The sequence below is a fragment of the Staurois parvus genome, unplaced genomic scaffold, assembly GCF_062004578.1.
Source record: "Staurois parvus isolate SC_StPar_1 unplaced genomic scaffold, SC_StPar_1.0 ptg002753l, whole genome shotgun sequence".
Taxonomy (NCBI): domain Eukaryota; kingdom Metazoa; phylum Chordata; class Amphibia; order Anura; family Ranidae; genus Staurois; species Staurois parvus.
In genome coordinates this window covers 3,822,396-3,841,585 of record NW_028320549.1, presented here as the reverse complement: position 1 = coordinate 3,841,585, position 19,190 = coordinate 3,822,396, and the positions used below count along the sequence as shown (strand labels likewise).

The following is a 19,190-nucleotide window of genomic DNA, read 5'->3' as shown; positions in this document are numbered from 1 at the left end:
AAGGGTCTTGATGCCTGCACCCTAAGACCCAAAGAAGGGTCCCGATGCCAGCATCCTCAGACCCAACATGGGTCCAGATGCCTGCACCAAAAGACCCAAAGAAGGGTCCCGATATATGCACCCTAAGAACCAAAGAAGGGACCTGATGCCTGCATAATCAAACCCAAAGAAGGGTCCCGATGCCTGCATCCTCAGACCCAAAGTGGGTCCCGATGCCTTCACCCCCAGAACCCTAGAAGAGTCCCGATGTCTGCACCCTTAGACTCCTCATGGGTCCCGATGATTAAACCTCAGACCCCTAGAAGGGTCCCAATGCCTGCACAACTAAGACCTCTAGCAGGGTACAAAGTTCTACACCCTCAGACCCCACGTGGGTACCGATGCGTGCACCCTTAGACCCCTAGAAGGGTCCCAATGCCTGCACCCTCAGACCCCTAGCAGGGTCCTAATGCCTACATCCCCAGACCCAACATGGGTACCGATGCCTGCACCCTCAGACCCCTAGAAAGGTCCCAATGCCTGCACCCTCAGACCCCTAGAAGGGTCCCAATGCCTGCACCCTCAGACCCCTAGAAGGGACCTGAAGCCTGCACCCTCAGACCCCACGTGTGTCCCGATGCCTGCACCCTCAGAACACTTAAAGGGTCCCGATGCCTGCACCCTCAGACCCAAAGAAAGGTCCCGATGCCTGCACTCTCAGAACCAAAGAAGGGTCCCGATGCCTGCACCCTAAGACCCAAGGAAGGGTACCGATGCTTGCATCCTCAGACTCCTAGAAGGGTACCGATGCTTGCATCCTCAGACCCAAAGAAGGGTCCCGATGCCTGCACCCTCAGACCCAAAGAAGGGTCCCGATGCCTGCACCCTCAGACCCAAAGAAGGGTCCCGATGCCTGCACCCTCAGACCCAAAGAAGGGTCCCGATGCCTGCACCCTCAGACCCAAAGAAGGGTCCCGATGCCTGCACCCTCAGACCCAAAGAAGGGTCCCGATGCCTGCACCCTCAGACCCAAAGAAGGGTCCCGATGCCTGCACCCTCAGACCCAAAGAAGGGTCCCGATGCCTGCACCCTCAGACCCAAAGAAGGGACCCGATGCCTGTACCCTCAGACCCAAAGAAGGGTCCCAATCCCTGCACCCTAAGACACAAAGAAGGGTACTGATGACTGCACCCTCAGACCCAAAGAAGGGTCCAAATACCTGCAGCCTCAGACCCAAGGAAGGGTCCCGATTCCTGCACCCTAAGACCCGTAGCAGGGTCCCGATGACTACACCCCCAGACCCCACGTGGAGCTCGCTGCCTGCACCCTAAGACCCCACATGGGTCACAATGCCTGCACCCTAAGACCCAAAAAAGGGTACCGATGCTTGCACCCTCAGACTCAAAGAAGGGTCCTAATACCTGTAGCCTCTGACCCAAAGAAGGGTCCCAATTCCTGCACCCTCAGACCCCTAGCTTGGTCCCGATGCCTACACCCTCAGACCCCACGTTGATCTCTATGGCTGCACCCTCAGACCCTACGTGGGTCCCAATGCCTTCACCCTCAGACCCCATGTGGGTCTCGAAGCCTGCACCCCCAGAACCCTAGAAGGGTCTCGAAGCCTGCACTCCCAGAGCCCTAGAAGGGTCTCGAAGCCTGCACCCTCAGACCACTAGAAGGGTCCCGATGCCTGCACCCTCAGACCACTAGAAGGGTCCCGATGCCTGCACCCTCAGACTCCACGTGGGTTCCGATGCCTGCACCCTCAGACCCCTAGAAGAGTCCCAAAGCCTGCACCCTCAGACGGTACGTGGATCCCGATGCCTGAACCCTTAGACCCCTAAAAGGTTTCTGATGCCTGCACCCTCAGACCCCTAGAAGGGTCCCGATGCCTGCACCCTCAGACCCCTAGAAGGATCCCGATGCCTACACCCTCAGACCCCAAAAAGGGTCCTGATGCCTGCACCATAAGACCCCACATGGGTCCTGATGCCTGCACCATAAGACCCAAAGAAGGGTCCCGATGCCTGCACCATAAGACCCAAAGAAGGGTCCTGATGCCTGCACCCTAAGACCCCACATGGGTCTCGATGTCTGCACACCCAGAACCCTAGAAAGGTCTCGAAGCCTGCACCATCAGACCACTAGAAGGGTACCAATGCCTGCACCATCAGACCCCTAGAAGGGTACCAATGCCTGCACCATCAGACCCCTAGAAGGGTACCAATGCCTGCACCATCAGACCCCTAGAAGGGTCCTGATGCCTGCACCATCAGACCCCTAGAAGGGTCCTGATGCCTGCACCATCAGACCCCAAATGGGTCCTGATGCCTGCACCATAAGACCCAAAGAAGGGACCCGATATATGCACCCTAAGAACAAAAGAAGTTTCCCGATGCCTGCATCCTCAGACCCAAAGAAGGGTCCCAATACCTGCACCCTCCGACCCAAATAAGGGTACCGATGCCTGCACCCTCCGACCTAATGTTGGTCCTGATGCCTGCAACCCCAGAACCCTAGAAAAGTCCTGATGCAAGAACCCTCAGATCCCTAGAAGGGTCCCGATGCCTGCACCCTCAGACCCCAGGTGCGTCCCGATGCCTGCACCCTCAGACCTCTGAAAAGGTCCCAAATCCTCACCCTCAGACCCAAAGAAGATTCCCAATGCCTGCACCCTCAGTCCCAAAGAAGGGTCCCGATGCCTGCACCCTCAGACCCAAAGAAGGGTCCCGATGCCTGCACCCTCAGACCCAAAGAAGGGTCCCGATGCCTGCACCCTCATACCCAAAGAAGGGTCCCGATGCCTGCACTCAGAACCCAAAGAAGGGTCCCGATGCCTGCACCCTAAGACCCAAAGAAGGGTCCCGATGCCTGCACCCTCAAACCCTAAGAAGGGTACCGATGCCTGTACCCTAAGACCCAAAGAAAGGTTCCAATGCCTACACCCTAAGACCTCTGGAAAGGTCCCGATGCCTGCACCCTCAGACCCAAAGAAGGTTCCCGATGCCTACACCCTCAGACCTCACATGGGTCCCGATGCCTGCACCCTCAGACCTAAAGAAGGGTCCCACTGCCAGAACCCTAAGACCCCTAGAAGGGTCCCGATGCCTGCACCCTCAGACCCCTAGAAGGGTCCAGATGCCTGCACCCCAAGACCTCTAGAAGGGTCCAGATGGCTGCCCCCCAAGACCCCTAGAAGGGTCCCACTGCCAGAACCCTCAGACCCCTAGAAGGGTCCAGATGCCTGCACCCTCAGACCCAAAGAAGGGTCCCGATGCCTGCACCCTCGGACCCAAAGAAGGCTCCCGATGCCTGCACCCTAAGACGCAAAGATGGGTCCCAATACCTGCACCCTCAGACCCAAATGAGGGTCAAAATACCTGCACCCTAAGAACCAAAGAAGGGTCTTGATGCCTGCACCCTCAGACCCCAAGAAGGATCCCGAAGCCTGCACCCTCAGATCCCAAAAAGGGTCTTGATGCCTCCACCCTCAGACCCAAAGAAGGGTCCCGATGCCAGCATTCTCAGACCCCACATGGGTCAAGATGCCTGCACCATAAGACCCAAAGAAGGGTCCCGATATATGTACCCTAAGAACCAAAAAAGGGACCTGATGCCTGCATAATCAGACCCAAAGAAGGGTCCCAATGCCTGCATCCTCAGACCCAATGTGCATCCCGATGCCTTCACCCCCAGAACCCTAGAAGAGTCCCGATGCCTGCACCCTTAGACTCATCATGGGTCCCGATGCTTAAACCTCAGACCCCTAGAAGGGTCCCAATGCCTGCACCCTAAGACCTCTAGCAGGATCCCAATTCCTACACCCCCAAACCCCACGTGGGTACCGATGCCTGCACCCACAGACCCCTAGCAGGGTCCTAATGCCTACATCCCAAGACCCAACGTGGGTACCGATGCCTGCACCCTCAGACCCCTAGAAGGGTACCAATGCCTGCACCCTCAGACCCCTAGAAGGGTCCCGCTGCCAGAATCCTCAGACCACACGTGGGTCCCGATGCCTGCACCCTCAGACCCCTGGAAAGGTCCCGATGCCTGCACCCTCAGACCCAAAGAAGGTTCCCGATGCCTGCACCCTCAGACCCAAAGAAGGGTCCCGATGCCTGCACCCTAAGACCCAATAAAAGGTTCCGAAGCCTACACCCTCAGACCGCTGGAAAGGTCCCGATGCCTGCACCCTTAGACCCAAAGAAGGGTAACGATGCTTGCACCCTCAGACCCAAAGAAGGGTCCTAATACCTGCAGCCTCAGACCCCACGTGGGTCCTGATGACTGCACCCTTAGACCCAAAGAAGGGTCCCGATGCCTGCACTCTAAAACCCAAAGAAGGGTACCGATGCCTGCACCCTCAGAACCAAAGAAGGGTCCCGATCCTGCACCCTCAGACCCCAAGCAGGGTCCCGATGCCTACTCCCCATACTCCATGTGGATATCGATGCCTGCACCCTCAGACCCCTAGAAGGGTCCCAATGCCTGCACAGCAAGACCACTAGAAGGGTCCAGATGCCTGCACCCTCAGACCCAAAGAAAGGTCCCGATGCCTGCACCCTCAGACGCAAAGATGGGTCCCAATGCCTGCACCCTAAGACCCAAATGAGGTCAAAATACCTGCACCCTAAGAACCAAAGAAGGGTCTTGATGCCTGCACCCTCAGACCCCAAGAAGGATCCCGAAGCCTGCACCCTCAGATCCCAAAAATGGTCCTGATGCCTGCACCCTCAGATCCCAAAAATGGTCCTGATGCCTGCACCCTTAGACCCCACATGTGTCCTGATGCCTGCACCCTCACACCCAAAGAAGGGTTCCGATGCCAGCATCCTCAGACCCCACATGGGTCCAGATGCCTGCACCATAAGACCCAAAGAAGGGTCCCGATATATGCACCCTAAGAACCAAAGAAGGGACCTGATGCCTGAATAATCAGACCCAAAGAAGGGGCCCGATGCCTGCACCCCCAGAACCCTAGAAGAGTCCAGATGCCTGCACCCTTAGAATCCTCATGGGTACCGATACCTGCACCCTCAGAACCCTAGAAGGGTCCCAATGCCTGCACCCTAAGACCCCTAGCAGGGTCCTAATGCCTAGATCCCCAGACCCAACGTGGGAACCGATGCGTGCACCCTCAGACCCCTAGAAAGGTCCAAATGCCTGCACCCTCAGACCCCTAGAAGGATCCCGATGCCTGCACCCTCAGACCCCTAGAAAGGACCTATAGCCTGCGCCCTCAGACCCACATGTGTCCCGATGCCTGCATCGTCAGACCACTAGAAGGGTCCCGATGCCTGCACCCTCAGACCCAAAGAAAGGTCCCGATGCCTGCACCCTCAGACCCAAAGAAGGGTCTGGATGCCTGCACTCTCAGAACCAAAGAAGGGTCCCGATGCCTGCACCCTAAGACCCAAGGAAGGGTACCGATGCTTGAATCCTCAGACTCCTAGAAGGGACCCAATGCCTGCACCCAAAGACTCATAGAAGGGTCCCAATGCCTGCACCCTCAGACCCCCATGGGTACAGATGCCTGCACCATCAGACCCCACATGGGACCTGGGTCATAATGCGTGCACCCACAGACCCCTAGAAGGGTCCCGATGCCTGAACCCCCAGAACTCAAAAATGGTCCCTATACATGCACCCTAAGTCCACTAAAAGGGTCCCGATGCCTGCACCCTCAGACCCCTAGAAGGGTTCCAATGCCTGCAGCCTCAGACAACTAGAAGGATCCCGCTGCGAGAACCCTCAGACCACACGTGGGTCCCGATGCCTGCACGCTCAGACCCCTGGAAAGGTCCCGATGCCTGCACCCTCAGACCCCTAGAAGGGTCCTGATGACTGCACCCTCAGACCCCTAGAAGGGTCCTGATGCCTGCACCATCAGACCCCACATGGGTTCTGATGCCTGAACCCTCAGACCCCACATGGGTCCAGATGCCTGCACCATAAGACCCAAAGAAGGGACCCGATATATGCACCCTAAGAACCAAAGAAGGGTCCAGATGCCTGCATCCTCAGACCCAAAGAAGGGTCCCAATACCTGCACCCTCAGACCCAAAAAAGGGTCCTGATGCCTGCACCCTCAGACCCAAAGATGGGTCCCGATGCCTGCACCCTCAGACCTAATGTGGGTTCCGATGCCTGAAGCCCCAGAACCCAAGAAAAGTCCCGATGCAAGCACCCTCAGACCCCTAGAAGGGTCCTGATGCCTGCACCCTCAGACCCCACGTGGGTCCCGATGCCTGCACCCTAAAACCCCTGGAAAGGTCCCAAATCCTCACACTCAGACCCAAAGAAGGTTCCAAATGCCTGCACCCTCAGACCCAAAGAAGGATCCAGATGCCTGCACCCTCAGACCCAAAGATGGATCCAGATGCCTGAACCCTCAGACCCAAAGAAGGGTCCAATGCCTGCACTCTGAACCCAAAGAAGGGTCCCGATGGCTGCACCCTAAGACCCAAAGAAGGGTCCCGATGGCTGCACCCTAAGACCCAAAGAAAGGTTCCGATGCCTACACCCTCAGACCGCTGGAAAGGTCCCGATCCCTGCACCCTCAGACCCAATAAAGGGTCCCAATGCCTGCACCCTAAGACCCAAAGAAGGGTACCGATGCTTGCATCCTCAGACCCAAAGAAGGGTCCCAATACCTGCAGCCTAAGACACAAAGAAGGGTCCCAATTCCTGCACCCTCAGACCCCTAGCATGGTCCCGATGCCTACACCCCCAGACCCCATGTGGATCGCTATGGCTGCACCCTCAGACCCCACGTGGGTTCCAATGCCTTCACCCTCAGACCCCATGTGGGTCTCGAAGCCTGCACCCTCAGACCATTAGAAGGGTCCCGATGCCTGCACCCTCAGACCCAAAAAAGGGTCCTAATGCCTTCACCATCAGACCCCACATGGGTCCCGATGCCTGCACCCTCAGACCTAAAGAAAGGTCCCACTGCCAGAACCCTAAGACCCCTAGAAGGGTCCCGATGCCTGCACCCTCAGACCCCTAGAAGGGTCCAGATGCCTGCACCCCAAGACCTCTAGAAGGGTCCAGATGCCTGCCCCCCAAGACCCCTAGAAGGGTCCCACTGCCAGAACCCTCAGACCCCTAGAAGGGTCCCGATGCCTGCACCCTCAGACCCCTAGAAGGGTCCCGATGCCTGCACCCTCAGACCCCTAGAAGGGTCCCGATGCCTGTACCCCAAGACCCCTAGAAGGGTCCCGATGCCTGCACCCTCAGTCCCCTGGAAGGGTACCGATGACTACACCCTCAGACCCCTAGAAGGGTCCAAATGCCTGAACCCTCAGAACCCACGTGGGTCCCAATGCATGCACCCTCAGACCCAACGTGGGTCCAGATGCCTAACCCCCAGACCCCTGGAAAGGTCCCCATGACTGCACCCTCAAACCACTAGAAGGGTCCCTATTACTGCACCCCAAGATCTCACGTGGATCCCGATAACTGCACCCTCAGACCCCTAGAAGGGTCCTGATGCCTGCACCCTAAGAACCAAAGAAGGGTCCCGATTCCTGCACCCTCAGACCCAAATAAGGGTCCCGATGACTACACCTCCAGACCCCACGTGGATCCTGATGCCTGCACCCTCAGACCCCTAGAAGGGACCTGATGCCTGCACCCTCAGACCCAAATAAGGGTCCCGATGCCTGCATCCTCAGACCCCACGTGGGTCCGGATGCCTGCACCCTCAGACCCAAAGAAAGATCCCAATGCCTGCACCCTCAGACCCCACGTGGGTCCCAATGCATGCACCCTCAGACCCCTAGAAAGGTCTCGATGCCTGCACCCTCAGACCCAAAGAAGGGTCCTGATGCCTGCACCCTAAGAACCAAAGAAGGGTACCGATTCATGCACCCTCAGAGCAAAAGAAGGGTCCTGATTCCTGCACCCTCAGACCCCTAGCAGGGTCTCTATGCCTACACCCCCAGACTTCACGTGGATCTCGAAGCCTACACCCTCAGACCCCTAGAAAGGTCCCGATACCTGCACAATCAGACCACCAGAAGGGTCTTGATGCCTGCACCCTCAGACCAAAAGAAGGCTCCCAATGCCTTCACCCTCAGACGCAAAGATGGGTCCCAATGCCTGCACCCTAAGACCCAAAGAAGGGTCCAAATACCTGCACTCTAAGACCAAAAGAAGGGTCCCGATTCCTGCACCCTCAGACCCCTAGCAGGGTCCCGATGCCTACACCCCCAGACTCCATGTGGATCTCGATGCCTGCACCCTCAGACCCCTAGAAGGGTCCAGATGCCTGCACCCTCAGACCCAAAGAAGGGTCCCGATGCCAGCATCCTCAGACCCCACATGGGTCAAGATGCCTGCACCATAAGACCCAAAGAAGGGTCCCGATATATGTACCCTAAGAACCAAAAAAGGGACCTGATGCCTGCATAATCAGACCCAAAGAAGGGTCCCAATGCCTGCATCCACAGACCCAATGTGCGTCCCGATGCCTTCACCCCCAGAACCCTAGAAGAGTCCCGATGCCTGCACCCTAAGACCTCTAGCAGGATCCCAATTCCTACACCCTCAAACCCCACGTGGGTACCGATGCCTGCACCCTCAGACCCCTAGCAGGGACCTCATGCCTACATCCCCAGACCCAACGTGGGTACCGATGCCTGCACCCTCAGACCCCTAGAAGGGTCCCGATGCCTGCACCCTCAGACCCAAATGAGGGTCCAAATACCTGCACCCTCAGACCCAAAGAAGGGTTCCGAAGCCTGCACCCTCAGACCCAAATGAGGGTTCAAAATACCTGCACCCTCAGACCCCTAGAAGGGTCCCGATGCCTGCACCCCAAGACCTCAAGAAGGGTCAAGATGCCTGCCCCCCAAGACCCCTAAAAGGGTCCCACTGCCAGAACCCCGAGACCCCTAGAAGGGTCCCGATGCCTGCACCCTCAGACCCCTAGAAGGGTCCCGATGCCTGCACCCTCAGACCCCTAGAAGGGTCCCGATGCCTGCACCCTCAGACCCCTAGAAGGGTCCCGATGCCTGCACCCTCAGACCCCTAGAAGGGTCCCGATGCCTGCACCCTCAGACCCCTAGAAGGGTCCCGATGCCTGCACCCTCAGACCCCTAGAAGGGTCCCGATGCCTGCACCCTCAGACCCCTAGAAGGGTCCCGATGCCTGCACCCTCAGACCCCTAGAAGGGTCCCGATGCCTGCACCCTCAGACCCCTAGAAGGGTCCCGATGCCTGCACCCTCAGACCCCTAGAAGGGTCCCGATGCCTGCACCCTCAGACCCCTAGAAGGGTCCCGATGCCTGCACCCTCAGACCCCTAGAAGGGTCCCGATGCCTGCACCCTCAGACCCCTAGAAGGGTCCCGATGCCTGCACCCTCAGACCCCTAGAAGGGTCCCGATGCCTGCACCCTCAGACCCCTAGAAGGGTCCCGATGCCTGCACCCTCAGACCCCTAGAAGGGTCCCGATGCCTGCACCCTCAGACCCCTAGAAGGGTCCCGATGCCTGCACCCTCAGACCCCTAGAAGGGTCCCGATGCCTGCACCCTCAGTCCCCTGGAAGGGTCCCAATACCTGCAGCCTCAGACCAAAAGAAGGGTCCCGATTCCTGCACCCTCAGACCGCTAGCAGGGTCCCGATGCCTACACCCCCAGACTCCATGTGGATCTCGATGCCTGCACCCTCAGACCCCTAGAAGGGTCCAGATGCCTGCACCCTCAGACCCAAAGAAGGGTCCCGATGCCTGCACCCTCGGACGCAAAGATGGGTCCCAATACCTGCACCCTCAGACCCAAATGAGGGTCAAAATACCTGCACCCTAAGAACCAAAGGGTCTTGATGCCTGCACCATCAGACCCAAAGAAGGGTCCCGATGCCAGCATCCTCAGACCCCACATGGGTCAAGATGCCTGCACCATAAGACCCAAAGAAGGGTCCCGATATATGTACCCTAAGAACCAAAAAAGGGACCTGATGCCTGCATAATCAGACCCAAAGAAGGGTCCCAATGCCTGCATCCACAGACCCAATGTGCGTCCCGATGCCTTCACCCCCAGAACCCTAGAAGAGTCCCGATGCCTGCACCCTAAGACCTCTAGCAGGATCCCAATTCCTACACCCTCAAACCCCACGTGGGTACCGATGCCTGCACCCACAGACCCCTAGAAGGGTACCAATGCCTGCACCCTCAGACCCCTAGCAGGGACCTCATGCCTACATCCCCAGACCCAACGTGGGTACCGATGCCTGCACCCTCAGACCCCTAGAAGGGTCCCGATGCCTGCACCCTCAGACCCAAATGAGGGTCCAAATACCTGCACCCTCAGACCCAAAGAAGGGTTCCGAAGCCTGCACCCTCAGACCCAAATGAGGGTTCAAAATACCTGCACCCTCAGACCCCTAGAAGGGTCCCGATGCCTGCACCCCAAGACCTCAAGAAGGGTCAAGATGCCTGCCCCCCAAGACCCCTAAAAGGGTCCCACTGCCAGAACCCCGAGACCCCTAGAAGGGTCCCGATGCCTGCACCCTCAGACCCCTAGAAGGGTCCCGATGCCTGCACCCTCAGACCACTAGAAGGGTCCCGATGCCTGCACCCTCAGACCACTAGAAGGGTCCCAATACCTGCAGCCTCAGACCCAAAGAAGGGTCCTGATTCCTGCACCCTCAGACCCCTAGAAGGGTCCCGATGCCTGCACCCTCAGACCCCTAGAAGGGTCCCGATGCCTGCACCCTCAGACCCCTAGAAGGGTCCCGATGCCTGCACCCTCAGACCCCTAGAAGGGTCCCGATGCCTGCACCCTCAGACCCCTAGAAGGGTCCCGATGCCTGCACCCTCAGACCCCTAGAAGGGTCCCGATGCCTGCACCCTCAGACCCCTAGAAGGGTCCCGATGCCTGCACCCTCAGACCCCTAGAAGGGTCCCGATGCCTGCACCCTCAGACCCCTAGAAGGGTCCCGATGCCTGCACCCTCAGACCCCTAGAAGGGTTCCGATGCCTGCACCCTCAGACCCCTAGAAGGGTCCCGATGCCTGCACCCTCAGACCCCTAGAAGGGTCCCGATGCCTGCACCCTCAGACCCCTAGAAGGGTCCCGATGCCTGCACCCTCAGACCCCTAGAAGGGTCCCGATGCCTGCACCCTCAGACCCCTAGAAGGGTCCCGATGCCTGCACCCTCAGACCCCTGGAAGGGTCCCGATGCCTGCACCCTCAGACCCCTGGAAGGGTCCCGATGCCTGCACCCTCAGACCCCTAGAAGGGTCCCGATGCCTGCACCCTCAGACCCCTGGAAGGGTCCCGATGCCTGCACCCTCAGACCCCTAGAAGGGTCCCGATGCCTGCACCCTCAGACCCCTAGAAGGGTCCCGATGCCTGCACCCTCAGACCCCTAGAAGGGTCCCGATGCCTGCACCCTCAGACCCCTAGAAGGGTCCCGATGCCTGCACCCTCAGACCCCTAGAAGGGTCCCGATGCCTGCACCTTCAGACCCCTAGAAGGGTCCTGATGCCTGCACCTTCAGACCCCTAGAAGGGTCCTGATGCCTGCACCTTCAGACCCCTAGAAGGGTCCCAATGCCTGAACCCTCAGAACCCACGTGGGTCCCAATGCCTGCACCCTCAGACCAAACGTGGGTCATGATGCCTAACCCCCAGACCCCTGGAAAGGTCCCCATGCCTGCACCCTCAGACCCCTAGAAGGGTCTCGATGCCTGCACCCTCAGACCCCTAGAAGGGTCTCGATGCCTGCATCGTCAGACCACTAGAAGGGTCCCGATGCCTGCACCCTCAGACCCAAAGAAAGGTCCCAATGCCTGCACCCTCAGACCTAACGTGGGTCCCAATGCCTGCACCCTCAGACCCCCATGGGTACAGATGCCTGCACCATCAGACCCCACATGGGACCTGGGTCATAATGCGTGCACCCACAGACCCCTAGAAGGGTCCCGATGCCTGAACCCCCAGAACTCAAAAATGGTCCCTATACATGCACCCTAAGTCCACTAAAAGGATCCCGCTGCGAGAACCCTCAGACCACACGTGGGTCCCGATGCCTGCACCCTCAGACCACTAGAAGGGTCCCAATGCCTGCACCCTAGGACCCCTAGAAGGGTCCCGATGCCTGCACCCTAGGACCCCTAGAAGGGTCTCGATGCCTGCACTCTCAAGCCCAAAGAAGGAACCCGATGCCTACACTCTCAGACCCAAAAAAGGATCCCGATGCCTGCACCCTCAGACCCAAAAAAGGATCCCGATGCCTGCACCCTCAGACCCCACATGGATCCCGATGACTGCACCCTCAGACCCCACATGGGTCCCGATGCCTGCACCCTCAGACCCAATGTGGGTCCCGATGCCTGCACCCTCAGACCCAATGTGGGTCCCGATGCCTGCACCCTCAGACCCAATGTGGGTCCCGATGCCTGCACCCTCAGACCCAATGTGGGTCCCGATGCCTGCACCCTCAGACCCAATGTGGGTCCCGATGCCTGCACCCTCAGACCCAATGTGGGTCCCGATGCCTGCACCCTCAGACCCAATGTGGGTCCCGATGCCTGCACCCTCAGACCCAATGTGGGTCCCGATGCCTGCACCCTCAGACCCAATGTGGGTCCCGATGCCTGCACCCTCAGACCCAATGTGGGTCCCGATGCCTGCACCCTCAGACCCAATGTGGGTCCCGATGCCTGCACCCTCAGACCCAATGTGGGTCCCGATGCCTGCATCCTCAGACCCAATGTGGGTCCCGATGCCTGCATCCTCAGACCCAATGTGGGTCCCGATGCCTGCATCCTCAGACCCAATGTGGGTCCCGATGCCTGCATCCTCAGACCCAATGTGGGTCCCGATGCCTGCATCCTCAGACCCAATGTGGGTCCCGATGCCTGCATCCTCAGACCCAATGTGGGTCCCGATGCCTGCATCCTCAGACCCAATGTGGGTCCCGATGCCTGCACCCCCAGAATCCTAGAACAGTCCCGATGTCTGCACTCTCAGACCCAAAGAAAGGTCCCAATGCCTGCATCCTCAGACCCCACGTGGGTCCCAATGCCTGCACCCTCAGACCCCTAGAAGAGTCACGATGCCTGCACCCTAGGACCCCTAGAAAGGTCCCGTAGCCTGCACCCTCAGACCCAAAGAAGGGTCCCGAAGCCTGCACCCTCAGACCCAAAGAAGGGTCCCGAAGCCTGCACCCTCAGACCCAAAGAAGGGTCCCGAAGCCTGCACCCTCAGACCCAAAGAAGGGTCCCGAAGCCAGCACCCTCAGACCCAAAGAAGGGTCCCGAAGCCTGCACCCTCAGACCCAAAGAAGGGTCCCGAAGCCTGCACCCTCAGACCCAAAGAAGGGTCCCGATGCCTACACGCTAAGACCCAAGGAAAGGTACCAAAGCCTGCACCATCAGACCCCTAGAAGGTTCCCGATGCCTGCACCCTCAGACCCCACGTGGGTCCCGATGCCTGCATCCTCAGACCCAATGTGGGTCCCGATGCCTGCACCCCCAGAATCCTAGAACAGTCCCGATGTCTGCACTTTCAGACCCAAAGAAAGGTCCCAATGCCTGCATCCTAAGACCCCACGTGGGTCCCAATGCCTGCACCCTCAGACCCAAAGAAGAGTCACGATGCCTGCACCCTAGGACCCCTAGAAAGGTCCCGTAGCCTTCACCCTCAGACCCAAAGAAGGGTCCCGAAGCCTGCACCCTCAGACCCAAAGAAGGGTCCAGATGCCTACACGCTAAGACCCAAGGAAAGGTACCAAAGCCTGCACCATCAGACCCCTAGAAGGTTCCCGATGCCTGCACCCTCAGACCCCACGTGGGTCCCAATGCCTGCACCCTAAGACCCCATGTGGGTCCCGATGTCTGCACACCCAGAACCCTAGAAAGGTCTCAATGCCTGCACCCTCAGACCATTAGAAGGGTCCGGATGCCTGCACCCTCAGACCACTAGAAGGGTACCAATGCTTGCACTTTCAGACGCCTAGAAGGGTCCCGATGCCTGCACCCTCAGATCCCTAGAAGGGTCCTGATGCCTGCACCCTCAGACCCCACATGGGACCCGATACCTGCACCCACAGACCCAAAGGAGGGTCTCGAAGCCTGCACCCCCAGAACCCTAGAAGGGTCTCAAAGCCTGCACCCTCAGAAAACTAGAAGGGTCCTGATGCCTGCACCCTCAGACTCCTCTTGGGTCCCGATGCCTACACCCTCAGACCCCTAGTAGGGTCCCGATGCCTACACCCCCAGACCCTACGTGGGATCCGATGCCTGCACCCTAAGACCCCTAGAAGAGTCCCAATGCCTGCATTCTCAGAGTTCTAGAAGGGTCCCAATGCCAGCACCCTCAGACCGTACGTGGATCCCGATGCCTGCACCCTCAGACCCCTAGAAGGGTCTCGATGCCTGCACCATCAGACCCCTAGAAGGTTCCCGATGCCTGCACCCTCAGACCCCACGTGGGTCCCAATGCCTGCACCCTAAGACCCCATGTGGGTCCCGATGTCTGCACACCCAGAACCCTAGAAAGGTCTCAATGCCTGCACCCTCAGACCATTAGAAGGGTCCGGATGCCTGCACCCTCAGACCACTAGAAGGGTACCAATGCTTGCACTTTCAGACGCCTAGAAGGGTCCCGATGCCTGCACCCTCAGATCCCTAGAAGGGTCCTGATGCCTGCACCCTCAGACCCCACATGGGACCCGATACCTGCACCCACAGACCCAAAGGAGGGTCTCGAAGCCTGCACCCCCAGAACCCTAGAAGGGTCTCAAAGCCTGCACCCTCAGAAAACTAGAAGGGTCCTGATGCCTGCACCCTCAGACTCCTCTTGGGTCCCGATGCCTACACCCTCAGACCCCTAGTAGGGTCCCGATGCCTACACCCCCAGACCCTACGTGGGATCCGATGCCTGCACCCTAAGACCCCTAGAAGAGTCCCAATGCCTGCATTCTCAGAGTTCTAGAAGGGTCCCAATGCCAGCACCCTCAGACCGTACGTGGATCCCGATGCCTGCACCCTCAGACCCCTAGAAGGGTCTCGATGCCTGCACCATCAGACCCCTAGAAGGTTCCCGATGCCTGCACCCTCAGACCCCACGTGGGTCCCAATGCCTGCACCCTAAGACCCCATGTGGGTCCCGATGTCTGCACACCCAGAACCCTAGAAAGGTCTCAATGCCTGCACCCTCAGACCATTAGAAGGGTCCGGATGCCTGCACCCTCAGACCACTAGAAGGGTACCAATGCTTGCACTTTCAGACGCCTAGAAGGGTCCCGATGCCTGCACCCTCAGATCCCTAGAAGGGTCCTGATGCCTGCACCCTCAGACCCCACATGGAACCCGATACCTGCACCCACAGACCCAAAGGAGGGTCTCGAAGCCTGCACCCCCAGAACCCTAGAAGGGTCTCAAAGCCTGCACCCTCAGAAAACTAGAAGGGTCCTGATGCCTGCACCCTCAGACTCCTCTTGGGTCCCGATGCCTACACCCTCAGACCCCTAGTAGGGTCCCGATGCCTACACCCCCAGACCCTACGTGGGATCCGATGCCTGCACCCTAAGACCCCTAGAAGAGTCCCAATGCCTGCATTCTCAGAGTTCTAGAAGGGTCCCAATGCCAGCACCCTCAGACCGTACGTGGATCCCGATGCCTGCACCCTCAGACCCCTAGAAGGGTCTCGATGCCTGCACCCTCAGACCCAAAGAAGGATCCCGAAGCCTGCACCCTCAGATCCCACATGGGTCCTGATGCCTGCACCCTCAGACCCAAAGAAGGGTCCCGATGCCAGCATCCTCAGACCCCACATGGGTCCAGATGCCTGCACCATAAGACCCAAAGAAGGGTCCCGATATATGCACCCTAAGAGCCAAAGAAGGGACCCGATGCCTGCAAAATCAGACCCAAAGAAGGGTCCCAATACCTGCATCCTCAGACCCAATGTTGGTCCCGATGCCTGTACCCCCAGAACCCTAGAAGGGTCCCGATGCCTGCACCCTCAGACCACTAGAAGGGTCCCTAGGCCTGCACCCTCAGACCCCTAGAAGGGTCCCTAGGCCTGCACTCTAAGACACAAAGAAGGGTCCCGATGCCTGCCCTCTCAGACCCAAAGAAGGGTCCCAATGCCTACACCTTCAGACCAAAAGAAGGGTCCCGAGAGAGCTCTGTGCGATGCCTGCACTCTCAGGCCCCGAGAGGGGTCTGTGCGACGCCCGCACGCTCAGGCCCCGAGAGGGGTCTGTGCGATGACGGCACCCACTGGCCCAGAGAGGGGTCTGTGCGATGCCTGCCCCCTCAGGCCCCAAGAGGGGTCTGTGCGATGCCTGCACGCTCATGCCTTGGGTAGAGAACGCACACACCATCCTACCCGCGCTGCCATTCACTGGGTCCCGGCTGGCACTTGGTGATCACCGCTAAAGGTGAGAGGGGAGAGATCTGTGTGTAAACAACATAGATCTTTCTCCTGTCAGCATGGACATGAAGCATGTTCCCCTAGTGAAACAGCACAGTGCAGGAGCAACAGGATACAACTGATTGGCCCAGATGTTAGCCCCTTCCTGCCCAGTGTCATTATCACAATGTCAGCGCTTTTTATTACCACCGATCACAGTGTTGGTATCTCTGGGTTTGTCAGTGGCCATTAGTTCCCACCCAGCGTCAGAATGCCCACCGCAGTTCCGCTAGAAGTTGCTGATCGCTGCAATTACTAGTATAAAAAAAAAATAATAATTCCAGTATCTGTACTGCCATTTGCTATAACTTTCATGTAAACCAATACATTTACACCTAGTGGGATTTTATAGCAAAACACATGCAGCAGAATATTTTTTGGCCTAAATGTATGAAATTTGACTTTTTACATTTTTTTTATTGAATGTATTTTATAGCAAAAAGTCAAAAAAAAATTTCCCCAAAATTGACGGTCTTCTTTGTTTATAGCACTGATTACAGGGAAATGCAATTGCTGGCGTAGCGGCAAGATGAGTCCCAATGAAGATGTGTCTCCGAGCGAGCGTCGGCTATTGATCTGCGGCATCAGCTTCAGCGGTGCGTGTACTCAGCAGTGCAGCCTAAAAGGGGTTAACTGTGGCAGTTCTGTGCTATGGATGGCGATCGGCTACTTCTGCAGAAAACAGTGACATGGGGATACTCACCTCTGCCACTACAAACAGGTGCCTGAGCGCCGCCATGGTGGAAACCGAGGTGACCGGGAAGTAGAAAGGAGGGCAGCCTATCACATCCGTTTATGGAGCTGAAAGCCACGCCCCCTAAAATGTTCAATGGGAGGACATAGGGATGCCGCCCTAAGGCTTTGCCGCACCGCCCCCATGCACTGCTGCCACGCCCCCGTTTTCTGATTGGTAGTCCCCGCCCATCTCATTTACATAAATGTCGCAGAGGATTGTGGGTATGCCGGTGTATGATCCGGGGGTGAAGGCTGAGCGGTTGTGTGTCATGTATGAGTATGGTATTCGGTGTAGGAGGTATACATCTACACATACATCAGAGCAGACATGTCTAGGAATAAAGGAAATGAGATTGATGGGCTCTCAGCTCTCCGTGAGCTGAACCTCACAGATTGTGGAGCACTATATAAAGAGTCGGAACACTATAGAATTAAGGTGAGGAGAGAGTCTCTACTAGGTTCCGTACATATGTCATTCCCACTTGCAGATGTGGGGGGTCATTCTGTCTACTCTGTCTGCTGAGGGGTCTTGAGCAAAAAGCCAATCACCACACGTATAAAATTGAGGAGTGCGGCTAGCCAGGTTCGCCCTCCCAGTCTGATCCTGCCCATTGGGTGGTGTGGCATATGTCAGCATAAGGAACCTGGTAGAGAGGGGCCTAGGATGTCTCTCCTCACCATATGTTTTATGTTGCCACGGTATGTGAGCGTGCTAAACGACCCAATTCAGAGTACTCTCATTATACCCTCATTATACTCCGCCACAGCCCGTGGTGGCGCCACACGACCCAATTCAGACCACTCTCCCCTCCCCCACCCTCATTATACTCCGCCACGGCCCGCGGGGGCGCTACATGACCCAATTAAGACCACTTGGGGGGGGAGGCAGAGGCATGGGGAGTGCATTGACATTGGGGGGACAGTGACATGGGGAGGACAGTGGCATTGGTGGGAGCGATGACATGGAGAGGACAATGACATGTGGGGGGGGGGGGTCAGTGACATGGGGGGCCATAACATGGGGGTGGGGCAGTGACATGGGTGGGCATGACATGTGGATGACAGTGACATGTGGGGGGGCAGTAACGTGAGGGGGGAATGACATAGGGTGGACAGTGACATGTGGGGGGAGGAGAGGGGGGCGTGACATGAGGAGGAAAGTGATATGGGGAGGACAGTGACACGAGAGTGGGAAGTGACATGGGGAGGACAGTGACATGTGCGGGGGGTCAGTGACATAGGGGGGCCGTGACATGGGGAGGCCACTGATGTGGGGGGGTTCGATGACATAGGGGGGCATAACATGTGGGGGTGCAGTGACATGTGGGGATATGACAGGTCACTGCCCCCCCAATGTCACTGTCCTCCCCATGTCACTGCCCCCCAAATGTTACTGTCCTCCCCATGTGAGGCCCCCCATGTCACTGCCCCCTTTATGTCACTGTACTCTCCATGTCAGTGCCCCCACTCATGTCACTGTCCTCCCCATGTCACTGCTCCCCCCTCACGTTACTGTCCTCCCCATGTCACTGTCCTCCCTATGTCAGTGCCCCCCATGTCACTGTCCTCCCCATGTCATGTCCCCCCTCCAATGTCACTGCCCCCCCACATGTCACTGTCCTCCCCATGTCATGCCCCCCCCCATGTCACTGTCCTCCCCATGTCAGTGCCCCCCCATGTCATGGCCAACCCCAATGCCACTGTTCTCCCCATATCACTGCCCCCCCCAATGTCACTGTCCTCCCCCAGTCATGGCCCACCCCAATGCTACTGTCCTCCCCATATCACTGTCCCCCCAATGTCACTGTCCTCCCCATGTCATTGCCCCCCCATGTCACTGTCCTCCACAATATCACTGTCCTCCCCATGTCACTGCCCCCCAAATGTTACTGTCTTCCCCATGTGAGGCCCCCCATGTCACTGCCCCCTTTATGTCACTGTACTCTCCATGTCAGTGCCCCCACTCATGTCACTGTCCTCCCCATGTCACTGCTCCCCCCTCACGTTACTGTCCTCCCCATGTCACTGTCCTCCCTATGTCAGTG

General features: G+C 58.0%; 1 protein-coding gene across 1 annotated transcript in view; it reads right to left on the bottom strand.

Moving 5' to 3' along the window:
* LOC149429326 (putative proline--tRNA ligase, mitochondrial) overlaps window positions 1-17,200 on the bottom strand; it is a 35,993-nt gene extending 18,793 nt beyond the window's left edge. Inside the window, exon 1 of the mRNA XM_089666561.1 lies at window positions 17,114-17,200. The gene's annotated coding sequence lies outside the window, so the exon portion shown is untranslated. The remainder of the gene's footprint in view (window positions 1-17,113) is intronic.
* Between the last annotated feature and the right edge of the window lie 1,990 nt (window positions 17,201-19,190).